The sequence below is a fragment of the Cricetulus griseus genome, chromosome 7, assembly GCF_003668045.3.
Source record: "Cricetulus griseus strain 17A/GY chromosome 7, alternate assembly CriGri-PICRH-1.0, whole genome shotgun sequence".
NCBI classification, from domain to species: domain Eukaryota; kingdom Metazoa; phylum Chordata; class Mammalia; order Rodentia; family Cricetidae; genus Cricetulus; species Cricetulus griseus.
In genome coordinates, this window is record NC_048600.1 from 33,354,044 (window position 1) to 33,366,952 (window position 12,909).

General features: G+C 50.7%; 2 non-coding genes across 2 annotated transcripts; both read right to left on the bottom strand.

The window, feature by feature from the left end:
* Nucleotides 1-385: 385 nt before the first annotated feature.
* Nucleotides 386-466, bottom strand: Mir365 (microRNA mir-365). Its single transcript, NR_105225.1, has one exon. It is a non-coding gene; the product is annotated as a microRNA mir-365 (primary transcript).
* Nucleotides 467-4,910: 4,444 nt separating this feature from the next.
* Nucleotides 4,911-4,988, bottom strand: Mir193b (microRNA mir-193b). Its single transcript, NR_105156.1, has one exon. It is a non-coding gene; the product is annotated as a microRNA mir-193b (primary transcript).
* Between the last annotated feature and the right edge of the window lie 7,921 nt (nucleotides 4,989-12,909).

The following is a 12,909-nucleotide window of genomic DNA, read 5'->3' on the forward strand; positions in this document are numbered from 1 at the left end:
AGTGTCCTGTTTCTGGGAGGGAGCTGGCTGGCAAGTACTTCCCACCCCCACCCCACCCCCAGTGAAGATCCTAGAAGCCCTGGAGGGACCAGGCTTGTCAAACTGGTAACTCTTGTTTTTCCCCACTTTTGCTAAGGTGGACCGGATTGCAGCCATAGCCAGCCTTTTCCCAGTGCCATCATTTTACTCCTGCCTGGAGGGTAAAAAGCATGTTTAGCAAGCGGCCTCACACGCATCTTTTTATTTTTCATGGGTTCTGAGCACGGCGAGGGGAGATCTAACCCGAGGAACTGGGGCAGAGGGCTCAGGGAACACTTTCTCTTCTGTGAGTTGCTGGCAGCTCTTGGAGCTACCGTCTTCCTGGCCCAGGGACCCCGAGGAATACTGCAAGAGCAATAAGGATTTTTAGGGGCATTATGATAGCGGAATGGAAACACATCTGCCCCCAAAAGTCCCTCATTTTCCCTGCGGTAACCAACCAGCTGGCAGGAAGTGGAGGCTCTTAGAGGCACCAAGAGCCAAAACTAAAAAGGAAAAAAAATGCAGAAAGTTAAAGCAAACTCAAGACAAGTGAACATTTTGAGGGGGTGTGCCGCTAGGCACAGTCTCCCAGGAACCCCAGCATCTTTGCAGGAACTGGCTATATGTGTTTCTGAGCGGAAGTTTCCACGCAGACATGCCTCAGTCTAAGAGCAGGGAACCAGGCATCCGAGACCCCTTAGCAGGCTCCAGAAGTGATCACACAGATGATGCCCTGAAGGACAGGGCCTGCCCTGTTTTCCCCAAACACCAAATATTCATTTCTGGCCCTCACTGATGAGCAAAGAGAACAAGTGATCCATCAAGGCCTCCCTTCTTGCGTTATGGGAGAGTGAGTCAGCTGCCTTTGAGACCCAGATGGAAATACCTAGGTAAGCTGGTTCCATGGCTGACCTATGAAGAGTGAGGGCTCAGGAAAGGACCACTGGAAGTTTATAGCTGGTGGGATAAATTCATTGTGAATGCCAACATACTCCCTTGAGGTCTTGCCATTAAGGTCTAGGAAAAAAGAAATTCACAGTAATGTCATCCCAAGACATTTGAAATTGGAGGTTTCTATTGGGGGTGGCCTGCCAGGCCAGCTAGCACCAGCTAGCACTTTGTGGATAGTTTAACCTATCCACAAAGGTTTCTCTCAGCAGTCTTACTGACACATCACACTGGGCCACCTCAGAGAAGAGGCAACTGAAAACAGCTGGGTTGATGGAAGTGGCCTTATCACCACCAAACAAAAATGGGATGAGCAGTCTTCCCAACTCATTCCCAGTACTGGTTGGGTGGCCCCAAAGCTCTGGTGCAGCCTCGAGGCATCTGGCCCAGGCCTGTCCTGTGAGGATGCCATTCCACTTCTACCATGTGACAGCCAGCAACTCAGCAAAGAGCTCTCCTTCCAGGCAGCACCTAAAATACTCTTTGGGAAAACCTGAGGCTAAATATGGCCTGGCCCATGCGCTCCTGGTTGGGTCTTTTGAATGCTATGCTGAGATACATTGAGGAGCCCAGGAGGCCATCTGGAGGCCTGGAGTTCAAATGAGAATCCCAGGGGTTTGTCAGACTCATGGCTGGCCCAGCTTCCTGGAGCAGGTGGATCTGCCAAGGCTGAGCATGCTGGAGACACCCTTCCCTGTAGGATTTAGGCCAGCATACCCACCCAGGTCTCACACTCAGACTATATCAAAGTGGCTCAGGTGTTCCCCCTTTTCTTTGCCCACTTGGCCTTCCCTCCAGGTCCTCAAATACCCTGCAACCTTCTCCCCACTTTTAGGTCCACAGCTCTGCCTCTTCAGTCCTAGGCAGAGAATGCTCAACTCCCAAGAGTATACCAGGCTTCCTGGCTGGGGAAGATAGTGGCAAAGAATTCCACAGTAGCTGAGATGGTCACAGGGCACCCCAACCTCCCTTACCACCCCTGGACAACAACGAAGGCTTTACTTGGCTACAAAAGCATAACTCTGCACTGGAATTTTCTAGAAGCCTGTATGTGTTCTAGAAGCTAACGTGCAACAGCTTCATGTGTTTCCTTCTAAATGTCCCATTCCCCAGAGCTCACAAGGTCACTAAGCTATTAAGCCTACTGGGGGTCTCTGAGAAGACCGCTCTGGGGAACCAAACACCCACTTTCTCACTAAACTGCTTCTACCCAGACCCCAGGTAAAAGACCTCCAGGCTACTATCTGTAGCTTATTTGGGCTCTAGTCATAGCAATAAGGCCACGTCTGGGCCTCAGTTGGCAGCAGTCCAGGCTGTCTTGGGCACCAATGCCAACAGTCCCCAGGCACAGCTCTCATGGATGATTCTAGTAGATAGAGCCCCGTTTGCTGATGTCTCAAAATCTGGATACTACATTGAAACTCAGCAGCTCAGCTCATCCCTGCATGGGCATGGCTTCTCTTTCTTCCCACCTAGGGTTGGTCCTCAGGAGCTTGCATATACCTGCGCCCTACAGAACCTTTTACAGGGGCTCTCCCTGGACATCACTACCTTTGTGCTTTCCAGGGTGTCCCTTTCATGCCACAATGCACAAAACACTGGGGAAAAGGGAACTTTGTGGGTCTGTACAACTCAAGTGTCTCTTGTGAAGGAAATGATGAAAGCCCAGAAACTTTTGTCAATATCTGCCCATGTCCCCACAACTACAGATTGTGAAGGCCACAGCAGAACACTGGCAGCTACGGAAAGAAGCCATGAGGTGCCCGGGGGGTTAGCCTGTCATAGAGTGAATGGAGGGACCTGGTATCGCTCCCATTCCCCCAGCCCCCTCTCTCTTCAACATCCACCTCTGTCCCTGAAAACTCTATAGCTGTAGAACATGCTTGTGTAGGACAGGGTTGAATGGGGTTTGTTTCCGCCTTGTTCCAAACCTGAGAAGCAAGAAGGACTTTAGGTTAGAATGGTGGGTGAGAAAGACGTTCCAACACAAGTCCATGAAGTCTTCCCTCCGTGTGTGTTTCCTGACAAGTGGCTCTGAAGTGGGGACTTGGGTACATGACTAATGTTTTGTTCGTTTTCATGTCTAAAATAGCCATTTACTATCTCAGAGAGCTCTAAGTTTATCTTGCCTGAATCTTCTTGTTGTTTATTTATTTATTTATTTATTTACAGCGGTAGGGTTGACTTACTCCCCCAAACCTTCTTTCAGTTAGAGGGGAGCAGGGAAGCAGGGGTTGTCCCAGCTTCCCCTGGCTTGAGTCATCATGCATACTCAGTTTTGAAGGGCATGTCCCTTCTATCTCACCCCAATCATACATTATTGACATACTTTCTGTTGAAAATTTCTCCTGTACAGCATACATGTTGCAAAGGGCTAAATTCAAAATAGCTCCTTCCCCACACCACGCTCTAAATCCACACACTCCTTGCATGAGCAAGGAGATGGGGTGGCGGGAGGTAGCAACTGCTTAATGAAATTTCACACGGACAGGCCAAGGGAGAAAAACCTACATGTATTCAGAGTTCTTGTTGGACATTTTTTTCTTACTGGTGGGAGGGAAGCTGGGTGGCGGCTGGACTGTGAAGAGAATCTGTGCTCTCCGCTGTGACCTCGAGCTGCAAAGGACTGGTATATAAGCTCCTTGCCATGCCACTTTACCTGTTAGCAAACTCTGGTTGGGGGGCGGGAAGCAGTTTGCTAAATATATTCATAATTACAGAGCTGGATGTAAACACTGTCCTGTGCTTTGGGCATGCTCACCTTAAGGGCAGGAATTGGTTCACATTTAACACTAAATTCTGCCTGACTGTCTACATTTTTAACGACTCCGTAATTTTCACCTTCAGCTTCATCACCTCCATGACAGCCCATGATCTGAGCCCATGATCATCTGGTGCTCCAGGCTCATTCATTCACAAAAAACACTCTATTTGTACAAGTATCATTAAAGGCTAATTGGTTGAGATTATTTAGGGGAGTCAATAGGAACTGGCCGGCAGTTCAAGGTGGCGAGTCAGCAAAGCACAAACACAGCTCACACGAGGCCATCACCCACGGGTGAGCCACAGCACCACCACGGGCTCCTGGAAATGGTGTGGGCTCGTCTAGCCTTGTAAGAAAAACAAGGAACTCTGGAAGGAAAGAGTTTTTTGTCTGCCAAGGCAGCACAAATGTCATCTGTGTGTTCATGTGCCACAACAAGCAAATCACTCAATCTGCTATCAGGGCCTCAGTTCAAAAGCCATTGAGCATTTTATCCCCTGCTGTGAATGTTTAATTTAAATTTGGGTTTGCAAATAGCTCAGGGTGTAGATACATCTATGGTGTGCTGTGTTTACCCAACAGAGGGCAGAGGTGTGTGTGTGTGTGTGTGTGTGTGTGTGTGTGTGTGTGTGTGTGTGTGTGTGTGAACACCAGGTGAATATCCTCATCCTAAGGACATTTGCTCTGTCTTACAGACAAATGCCTCCTGAACTCATTGTCCAGACTTTCTTATACAACGGTTTGTACAACATGGAGTAGCCAAGAATTACAGATCCGTGAATCCAGCAGAAGCAAACAGCCGGCTGCTGGCTTCTTTGACAGAGGTAAACCCAAGTCTCAGCATTATGGTTTCTCTCAGTGGTGTTTAAGGGTTTCGAGCTGAGAAGCAGCCCACAGAGTTGACCATTTCCTACTGGTCTTGTCCACCAAAAGGCCTCACGAAGCCTCTTGGGATGTGCCTGTACTTCCCTCTGCTAGTTTTTTGCCCTTCACAGGTTTGCACTGAGAACAGAGTTAGGTAAGAATACCCTCCCACCCCAAAACAGCCTTTCCCTTTAACCAAAGAAGCCAGCCTTCCTTCTCTTCTGCAAGTTTTAGTTTCAGACCAGGATGGACGTAGCCTGGGGGTGTTGGCCCCTCTGGTGGCTGCCAGGGCCTGAACCCTTTGCAGTTAGGATGACCCCAAAAGCGGGACTTTGTGGGCCAGTTGGATAAAACACAAACTCATCTCGCCCTCAAAACCCCGATTCTGGGCCCACAGCCTCGGGAGCCTTTTTTCTGAAATGAACCCCTTTGTGGTTCGCAGTTCCCAGCTCTCGGCAGCCGTGCCTTAGAGACAGGGTTTGGAAGAAGGCAGGGTTACTAAAGCCGCTGGAAGGAGGTTCATCTCCCCCAAAGCAAGGGGGTTGCTATGAAGGGAGATACTGTATCTACCCCCCACCCGACCCACGCAACCAGGCCTGAAAACATTCCAGCAAATAGCAGGGCTCCCGCAAAGTCCTTTACCGAGCATAAATCCAGTGTATGAAGGGCCTCAAATACCCCACCCCATCCAACCCCAGCTAAAGTTCCATTTATGCCCTTAATTGTCGCTCATTAAAGTCAAATTTGCTGCTCAGTCCAGACTGGGAGAAATTATTTCCATCTTTAATAGCTCAATTAGCCTTTGGGTTCCCAGGAGGACACCATTGCAAGCACACCTTTTCTCCCCATTTTAACTCCCTCCATTTTCACAACTTCTCCTAAAAATAAATTATAAATATGGATGCGTCCTCACAAGACGTGAGCCGCACATTCCTCTGAACCCCTTGGTGGGATTGGAGGCAAGAGAAACCAGAGCCGCCACTCCCCCTAACCCGAATCGGTAAGTCCTTTTTTTTCCTAACCACGTCCCAACTTGGTGTCCTTTTCAGTCCCAGACATCCGGATCCTCACCCCGAAACCTAGTTTTAATCTATTTATTTTACTTCAGTCCAGCTAGGCTACAGCCAAAGCGCTAAGGCCAACTGCTCCTAGAGGGAGGGGCCCCCCTAACTTTAGGGGAAGGTGGTAAGCTGTTCCAGACTCTCGGGGACTGCCAGCGCGCCCTGCCAGCCGGGCCCACGGACGCACGTGGAGTGTCGGACGCGGCAGGGAGCCAGCCGCCTTGCTCTGCGCGGCATTGATATCGGGGTCACGCAGCAAGTCAATGTCTCGAATAGGTTTTCCGGGGTGGGGGCGGGGTGGCTGGCTTTCCACCTCCCGGCTCATCTCCAAGCCCCAGCATTAGAAAGTGGGAGCCGCCTCACCCCTGTCCCACCTCCTGGCCTCACACGCGCCCCTCGGGGAAGGGGTTCGGGTGGGGTTAGCGTCTCCAGCCGCCAGGGTGGTAGCAGCCCAGACCAGCATCTAGAGCTGGGTCCTGGAAAGAGTAGGGCGCGAGCCCGCGCCTCCACCTCCCGGCTCAGGTCCCCACCCACCCACCCCGGCAGACAGCAGCCCCACACCCCACACCCCAGGCCTGAGCACTCACCTGCCGCTCTCCCCACCCCAGTCCGGGTCAGGGAGCGGTGCAGGAAGACCCAGGGCACTCACCGTGCCTCCTCCTGGGTGCCGGGAACCCCCCCGGGGCTGCGCCTTCTGGCGCCCCGGCCAGCGTGCCGCGGGGCGGGGTGCGCCCTGGGGCCCTGCAGCCTTTCTACACGATCCTCTCGGCTGCACGCGGGGACTAACGAGGGTGAAGGGGGGGACTTCCAGAAACAAAAAGCAAAACCCAGCCCCCTCCCCAACCACGCTTGGAGAGACAGGCTTTCCTGCTACCGAGAGCAGCGCGCCGAGCCCACGGGGCTGCACCCAGCCTCCGCGCCTGCCACAAAGCCGCGCCCCCGCCCGGGCGGCCTGCCCTCCCCCCCCAGCCCTGTGGCCGGCCCGGGGCGGGGGCAGGGCCGGCCGGGGGTTGGCCGCACTAGGGAGGCGGCTCCTCTCCAGCCGGGCCGGGGAGAGGGCTAGAGCTTTCCAGCTGAGCTCGTCCGCCCCAGTGGCTAGGTGGGTGGGGGTGGCTGGGGGATACCTTCCTAGAAACCCTCTCCAGATATAGTCCACTGACACTCGCATTCCTAGAAATGCGGCCCGGGCCATGTCAGTTGCGACCCTTGCGGAGACTGCGGAGAGGGACACAGCAGATCCCAGGGCTGTCCACACTAGTGGAAGGAGAAGACTTCCCACTTCTAATGTGCCAAGAGAGGGAGATGCCACTGTGCCTCCCTCTGGGAGACTGGGGGTGTTGGAGTGGGGCGCAGGCAGGATTCCAGGGATCCCTAAGCTGGGGGCTGGAGCTGTGGGGGTGCCCGAAATGGGGAGGCATCCACTTAAGATTCAGACCCGCCCTCGGGTCGGCTCCCTTCTTTTGGGAACTCCCGGTGCCTGCCGCAGGGAGCGCCTTCGGCCTCTTCCCCAGCTTTCAGCACCACACACACACACACACACACACACACACACACACACACACACACACACACACACACACACACACACACACACACACACACACACACACACACACACACACACACACAACACACACACACACACACACACACACACACACACACACACACACACACACACACACACACACACACACACACACACACACACACACACACACACACACACACACACACACACACACACACACACACACACACACACACACACACACACACACACACACACACACACACACACACACACACACACACTCTTCCCCAGCTTTCAGCACCACTCCTACACACACACACACACACACACACACACACACACACACACACACACACACAAGCGCCCTCCCACACCTTATCTTATGGGGTGGGGTCAAGCGCCCCCAGGTCTTTCGTCCACCCCCTTGTCTTATGGGGTGGGGTGACTGCAGTACCCTGGAAGACCCCAAGTCTAAATTTCAGTTCCCAAGAGTTACCCCCCAAACTAACCCACCTTCAGACCCAAAGGAAAAGTTGAGCTTTCTCCTTCCGAATCCACCGGCACTCTTGCAGCCCCAGGCTCTGGAAATGGGGGTGTGTGGGGCACCAAGGGGACACTTTCTGCCTGGCAAAATACTGACCTCCCGTGCTGTCACCCTGACTCCCAAAAGGGCACTTTTGGTTTCAACATTAGGGAGTTTGCCCTAGCTCAGCTAGCTCCTGAATCGTCCTCCCAGACCCTACCCAAGGTTCCCTAGAACCGTTGCAGAAGCCACCACCCCTCTTGGCCAAAGAGGATCCGAATAACTGAGACACGCCTTGTCCCTCTCCATAGACCAGCCTCTCTGCGCGAAAACGTGACTGGACTGAGCTTCCCGGGATCATAAAAAATGTATTTGCTGTCCTCTGTTGGCCAGCGGTTGTCACACTCTGAAAAGCACATCAACCAACCCAGAGTCTTGATTCCATATGTGTGTGTGTGTGGGGGGGGTGTTCCAGAGACCCCCAAGGAAAGTGAGCCAGGCAGTGCCCCCCAACTTTGCTTTAGAGGTACAACTCTCTAGCATCAGAACTGTGTGTGAGCTGTGGTTCTGTGGCTCTTATCCCTTATGGTGCTCCAGAAGGCAAGGGAAGTTGAGTATACCTCACAGAGTGACTTTTCCAATAGCAATTTGGAAAGGACATTTGACAAAGGGAGACAGGTTGGATTCCTCCTACAGTAAGGGCTTGGTTTTTGATAGCTGCCCCTGTAGTCTGAGCCATACACAGAACAAAGACTTACCATTGAGTCACTGATAGGGAGACTCACACTTCCAGGTCAGTGGCTTCTCAGAGACATGGGTGATTGGCTTCTATGTGTCAGGAGGTACAGTATTGATGATGACCCTGTCCTCAGGAGCTTGTCTTCTGGGGTGAGAGTCCAGAGTTGATGGCGATTGCTATGTAGTCACCATTGTCTAGGGTTCTAGACCCAAATTGCGTTGGGTCAGGGGACCATGAGGGTAAGGCTAGACTGATGTAATAATCTCTGCTGTGTCCTGTCCCCATAGATGCTGCGGCATGGGCAACCTTGTAGGACCCCCTTTGTGAAGTTCATAGAGAGACAGCAGTGTTCTATTCCACCTGGACACTGTCCAGGTGTGTCAAACCCTTTGACACTGGGACACAACGTTGTTACTTACAAAGTTCATGCTCACGCCTGTGCCCCCAATAAAAAAAATCACATACACAAATCTTTTTGTGTGTGTCAAACTGCATTCATAGCTATCTTTGGCTACATACAGACTGTGAGCCACAGATTAGACACCCCCTAGAGCCTCCTCAGTTTCCCCATCTGTAAAGTGGGAGTTAAGAAGACACAATGCCATGGTGGTGACACAGGAAGAGAAGAAAGAAGCCCTTTATAGCCCTTTGGGAAAGATTTTTTAAAAAGAGGCTCTCCAGGCCTTGCACCTTGCCCAGACAGCACAACTGAACCAATGCTGTTAGTGCAGGTCTGGAAGTGCCAGCCCCAAAACTGTGACCATGGAAGAGCTGTCCCCATTACCTGTCTATCTTATGGCTACATGGGTGGGGGAGAATTGCATCTCCCTGCCCCCTGCCAACCCTGGAGACAGGTGGGAGAGCTGGCTCTGTGATTATGAGAGTGGGAGAGCCATCCCTGACCTACAGACCCAAAACTGCAGGATCTCATAACACAGAGTGACAGCAGAATGTCCAGGAAAAGTCCTAGTGAGGACCCAGTATGAAACATGTAGTGGAGACCAGGGACCTTGAACCAGACCAACGACTGTGCAGCAAACAAACAGTTGCAAGTAGAGATGTATGGACAAAGGGGTATTCAGTATGACTTGTTGGATCACACTCCAGCTTCCATGACGAGATTTTTTAATTCCTTCCCTATTTTTTTTTATTTTTCTCATTAATTTTCTTCCTTTTTTTCTCTTGAATTTTGTTTTATGGGGGGATGCAGGAGAGGAGGGCGGATATGAAGAGATGAGAATGGATGGGTCAAGATACCTGATGTGAAAAACAGAATAAATAAATAAATAAATAAATAAATAAATAAATGAGGCTCTTCGTTAAGGAGTACTTAGCACAATATTACTCATGCTTGGTGGTATTACCTGGAGAGGCCTGAGCAGAAATTGTGGAAGAGGGACGATGCCAGGCCAGTGGAAAAGAGGAACTAGGGCTGTAAGTGGCATGGTGAGGTCCCAGCCCCACTCTGAAGCTGAGATGACTGTCCTCTGCTACAGAAGTGCCAGCTCAGGGTCCTGCAGGGATGACTATGCTCCCTCTCTGTGTGTGAGCTGCAAGGTTCACCCTGACACTCCAATTCAGGCACTGCCTGAGCCCAAAGAGTTAGCTGATTGGATGCAGGCGAGCAAAACAGACCCTGGAGGACTATGTAGGATTCACCACAGGCTGGGGATGCCTGGTTTTTCTATTGTAATTTAAACCCCCTTAAAAGATGCCCCCAGATCCATTAGAGTCTTGCCTTACAGGCCTAGCTCAGCTGCCCACAAGTAATGTATCTGAGGTCCAGTTAAACAGTCACTATCCACACACATGGGAAGTAACTTGCTATTTGGCCTAAAGACCTAGAGGTCCATGCAGGTCTTCTCTTATGAAGCAGCCCCATTTTTTGGTCCTGTGGTGACACCAAAACTCAGCCAAATCCATGGAAAAGCTTCAAAGGGCCTTGCAGCTCCAGAGAACCACAGCCAACCTGAGCCATTGGGAAGGCCCTAGGCCGAGGAGAGAGGGCAGGCATAGGCCTCATGTTGTTTCTCTAGGTTTTCATGGGCCCTGGGGGAAGATGACAAAAAGGTGGTTAGTTACTGTCAGCTGCCAAGACTCTCAGTATAGAAGAAATAAACTTCTAGGGGCCAGCAAGATGGCTGAGCAGGTAAAGCCAGCCCTAGAGCCTCTCTGGGTCTCAGTTTCCCCATCTGTAAAGTGGAAGTTAAGAAGTCATAAGCCCATGGGTGACACGTGAATAGAAGAAAGAAGCCCTTTGTAGCACTTTAGGGAGATTTAAATAGAGGCTCTCCATTAGGAGTTCTAGGCAAAACCATTACTCATTAATTGAGCTTGGTCAAAATTACCTGGAGAGGCCTGAGCTGAGGAAGGGAAATGCCAGGTCAGTGGGAAAGAGTAAATCAGGCAGCACTTGCTGCCAAGCCTGCTCCCACAAGTTGTCCTGAGTGCACACACACACACACACACACACACACACACACACACACACACACAGAGAGAGAGAGAGAGAGAGAGAGAGATACATACAAATGTAATGTAATAATAAATATAATAATAAAAACCCTGCATTTCCAAAGCAAGCACAAAAACTATGACACAAACCTGAGGCAGGAATAGTCTGAGCTCAAACGCAGCCTGGGCAGCTTACTGAGCCCTGACAGAGACTAAACAGCTTGGCTAGGGTGTGGGAGGCACAGACCCTAAGGTGCTGAAATAAATTATTGTACAGTACACGTCAAAAGTTTACATTAAACAAATGTAAGTGAATAAAAAACAACATGTAAATATATTGTAGTGAAGTTACACGGACATGGGATGAGGGTCTGGATAGATAGAAAACAGATTCTTAGTCCTCCCAATAGGATCTGGGGATGCAATTTGAAGGGGGTGTGATAGCTCTCTGCTCTTTCAGCCCCATCAGAAGGCTGTGCCCACCCTTGTGAAATCCATGTGTCTTAGGATTCTATGGCTGTGAAGAGACACCATGACCATGGAAACTCTTATAAAGGAAAACATTTCATTGGGGCTGGCTTACAGTTCAGAGGCTCAGTCCATTATCATCATGGTGGGACACGGCAGTGTGCAGGCAGACATGGTGCTGGAGAAGGAGCTGAGGGTTCTACATCTTGATCTGCAGGCAGCAGAAGGAATACATACAAGACCTCAAAGCCCAGCCCCACAGTGAACACCCTCCAACAAGGCCACATCTAATAAAGCCACTCCCCATGTGGGCCATTTTCTTTTCCAGCACCCCAGCATGGAAGATAATGTTAAGAATCTAATCCAGGAGCTGGAGGTGTGGCTCAGGGTTAGGGTGCTTGCATGGCATGCATGAAGCCCTGGGTTTATTCCCAGCACTGCATAAGTGGGGTGCTGTAGCACAAACCTGTAATCGAGGTACTCAGAGAGGCAGGAGGATCAAGATTTTGAGGTCATCTTTGCTACAGAGCAAGTTTAACTATAGCCTGGACTGCAGGAGATCCTGTCTTAAAAACAAAAACAAAAACCTCTTCATAAATCTTGGGCCACATTACTCTTACAGATAAGGTCTGAAGTTTCCCCCAAACCAGAAGTGTCCAGACTCTGGACTCTCTACTGCACCCTTGCTCCTGCCTGGGTGGTGCTGAGTAAATCCTCTGGTCAAGGGCAGGAGCAGCCCTCTACACTCTCACGACCCTTGGAGTCTTGGATATTGAGAGCCACCTGGCCTGCCTTCTGGTCCTCAGTCTGCCTCCAGTCTTGCATTTCTTTGTGAAATAGAAAAACATAAGAACCAGCTGAGGTGGAACAGGTCTGTAATTCCAACCACTCAGGAGGCTGGGGGGCAGAGGGCCCAAGTTCAAGGCCTGGTTGGGCAACTTCATGAGTTCCTGGCTCAAAATCAAAGATGAAATAAGAGGGCTGGGGCTGGGGTTGCTTCATAGTACTAGAGGGCTCATGCACAACACATATACAAAGTAAGAGATTTTTTTGGTGTGTGTGTGTGTGTGTGTGTGTGTGTGTGTGTGTGTGTGTGTGAGAGAGAGAGAGAGAGAAGAGAGAGAGAGAGAGAGAGAGAGAGAGAGAGAGAGAGAGAGTACCAGTCCGAGAATGATTTTGAAGACAAGACACTTCTTTTATGGGCTTCTGGGGGATGGAATTCAAGTTTCCAGGGTTTCATAGCAAACACTGAATCAATCATCTTGAACCCACAGAACAATGTCTTCCCTTTGTCCCTTCTGTCAGACAAGGAGACTGTAAGGTCATGGCAGTGAGGTAGCTTATGCCCAAGGCTCATGAGTCTGGAAATCTCTAGGAAGTTGATTTCTAAAAACTGTGTGGTGCCCACCTAGGCATTTAGGGGAAGCGCCATTCACTATTTCCCAAGCTTTCTTACATTCGTTTGTGGGGGGTGGCTCACTGGCATTTGACAAAATTTCCAGAGGTAGAAAAGATGGACAGGATTGCTTCATA